Here is a 3,026-nt window from a genome sequence, read left to right as displayed (position 1 = left end):
CCCTGGGCCTTTTACCCACCAAACTGCAACAGTTACTTGTCATTGTGGAGAACTATCCCTCTACAATGTCCCAAATGATCTCTAATTTGGGCATGCATTTTCATATATCAGGAAGAAGTAGCCAGGTAGGTAGAATTTTGGATGAGAGGAAACTTGGAGCAAGCCGAGTCTAGTTCCACTAGAAAAAGTGCCTCCAGGAGGAGTGGTCTTTGTCTTTCTCATGGTTTTTTCCAGCTTTAGAGAGGGGCTGAGGGTCCAGCCTCCTTCCCCATGTTAAGAAAGTGCTTCTCTGCCTCAGAATGAGTCTGTGCTGCTTTTGAGACAATGGGTAGGCAGCAAGCTGAGTTGCCGTTGCTGGAAGGTTTTTTGTTGTGCCCACAGGTTTGTATTTTCTGCCCCGCCCCTGCAGCCTCTGAATCTGTCCCGTCCATTGTCCACCTTCACCTCTTCCCTCATTCCTCATTATCAGTGATTGCAGGTGAAATTTGTCAAGATTCGCTTTAACTTTCTTCCCACAGCACTGGAAATACCATTCCAGGGTAGGAACCAGAGTTGGCGCTTGGTGAGATCTTTCGATCTTGTTTCACCTTTACTTTACAGATCAGATCATCTTCCCTGTTTGTTGACAACATGCCTGACTTTCAGCATTCAGGAAGTGTTTCTGGTATTTTACTTTTATGATTTTGTCTGTTTCTGGGAGGAGGATTTGTTACATAATAGAAAGAATTTGTCCACCTGAGGCTAGCAGAGCCAAACACCAGACACGAAGAATGGCAATGGACAAGTATTGGTTATTGTAATATGGAGGGTGCCACCCATAAGAACACCAAGCTAATGCCAAAAAGCCCAAACTTCTCAAAGGTCTGTAGATTACAGACTACAAAGTGCAAAATAATGAGACATGGGTTAAGGGTTTGGGTCGTGCTGAGAGCGGATTGGTTGGAGGTGAGGTAAGGGTGATGAATAATTTATTTAGGTCTGGAGGACAGCTCTGAGGTCTGTTCCAGTGTCCCTCTGGGGTCTAGTTTCATGAGAAAGTAGCCAGGGGGTCATTCCATCTTAGGACTCAGGAACTTAAATAACTTAGGTCAAGATGTTCTTTAGCCTCCTGGAGGTCTTGTGCTGATTTGAGTGTTCACTGATTCTTGGGGTTAAGACTATGTCTCTGAGGGATATATATATGCTAGAGGCCTGGTGCACAAAATTCATGCATGGGGGTGGGGTCCCCTCAGCCCAGCCTGCACCCTTCCCAATCCGGGACATCCCTCTCACAATCCTGCACCGCTGGCTCCTTAATCGCTCACCTGCCTGCCAGCCTGATTACCTCTAACTGCCCCCCTTGCTGGCCTGGTCACACCTTACTGCCTCCCCTGCCGGCCTGGTTGCCCCCAACTGCCCCCCCTCGCCAGCCTAGTTACCCCTCACTGTCCTGCCTGCCAGCCTAATTGCCCCCAACTTCCCCCCTGCCAGCCTGGTTGCCCCTAACTTCCCCCCTTGCCAGCCTGGTTGCCCCCAACTGCCCCCCTGCTGGCCTGGTTGCCTCTTATTGACCCTTCTGCTGGCCTGGTTGCCCCTCACGGCCCCCCACTGGCCTGGTCGCCCCACACAGCCTGCTGTTCAGTCATTTGGGCATCCCTCACTAACCCCCCTGCCAGCCTGGTTGTAAGCAGTCATCGTGTGAGGGCATGATGATCAATTTGCATATTACCTCTTTATTATATAGGATATGGTGGAGAGAGAGAGAGAGAGAGAGAGAGAGAGAGAGAGAGAGAGAGAGAGAGATATGATGTCTAGAGATAGGGTTTTAAACTAAATTTAATCAAGGTCTTAAGGACCCTCAGCTTCAGATTTGAAACTAGTTGTTCCTTCCCTAGAATTTAATATTACAGAGAAATTTTAATAAATTGTAGTTCATATTCTTCTTAAGAATTGGAAGGATTACTTTGTAAATTGGGTCTTTCTTTGGGTCACTCTCAGCATGTGGCTTAGCTCATTCATCTTTCAATTAATCTATATTAACTTTCTTTGGACTTGTCCACCAAATTGTAGGTGCTCCTTTTTTATTGAATAGTAATTGTTTTCTTGGTAAATACATGCTTTCAGTGGCAATAATACAGTCTCCTGAATAAGAGATAATAATTAAATCAAAAGAATAATAATCAGAAAATCTGTGGCCATTAGAGTTGTCATGTAGAAATTCAAAATCATTCTAAAGCCAAATCTCAAAGAAGTATGTCCTCTTATTTATTAGTCCATGTGGAATAGGTACACAGTACCTGGAATTGTAGAATTCTCTAAGTTGTTACCTTCTAACCAAACATGATCTGTTGGCACATAACTATGACTTTTAAAGAAATCTGATGGACTATAATGATAAGAATTTTGTCTCTTTCCAAACCTATTACTCTTTTACAAATATTTGATTTTGGAACACTTGGGCTTTTTGCAATCACAATGTCACCTCTTTGGACACCTTAAAAATGTCAACTAAGATTTTCTGCAAAGACAATACTACCTGAATTTTGAATTTCAGGCTCCATTGATGGTCCAGAACACATAATAGACAATGTTACCAATGTATTCAAAAGCACATACATCCTATTGACTAGAATAGCCAATAAGTTGAAAGGTTTTTCCCAGAACACCATGAAGCAGAGTTCTGCATAGACTCTGCCACCATTGGCCATAATTCTGTTCTACAATACATTCAGTTTTGAGGGTAGTTGCAGGGCTTCCAGAAAAAAGCATCCAAAGCATGTGTCAAAGCATATATTGGTGATTTCTGGCTTCAGGATTTCTCTGGCCTGAAAGAAGCCCAGGAGGCTCTCAGAAGAGGCAATACTTCTTTTGAGGCCTGTCATCCACATGCTCTACCTACAATAGTGCGAATTGTGGGTATTTGCCTAAGGGAAAGGAGAGTAAATGCAGCCAGTAGGGAGTTTGCAACCCTGATTATCCCTGGGCCCCCTGAAGGCTGGCTGATGGCCTGCAGAGCAATCAAGTATTGTGATTGGCCTCCCTTTATG

At 44.4% G+C, this 3,026-nt stretch overlaps 1 pseudogene; it reads right to left on the bottom strand.

The window, feature by feature from the left end:
* Positions 1-2,005: 2,005 nt before the first annotated feature.
* Positions 2,006-2,757, bottom strand: LOC103303069 (mitochondrial inner membrane protease subunit 1-like; annotated as a pseudogene).
* Between the last annotated feature and the right edge of the window lie 269 nt (positions 2,758-3,026).

The sequence above is a fragment of the Eptesicus fuscus genome, chromosome 13, assembly GCF_027574615.1.
Source record: "Eptesicus fuscus isolate TK198812 chromosome 13, DD_ASM_mEF_20220401, whole genome shotgun sequence".
Taxonomy (NCBI): Eukaryota; Metazoa; Chordata; class Mammalia; order Chiroptera; family Vespertilionidae; genus Eptesicus; species Eptesicus fuscus.
This window is presented reverse-complemented; position numbering and strand designations above follow the sequence as displayed.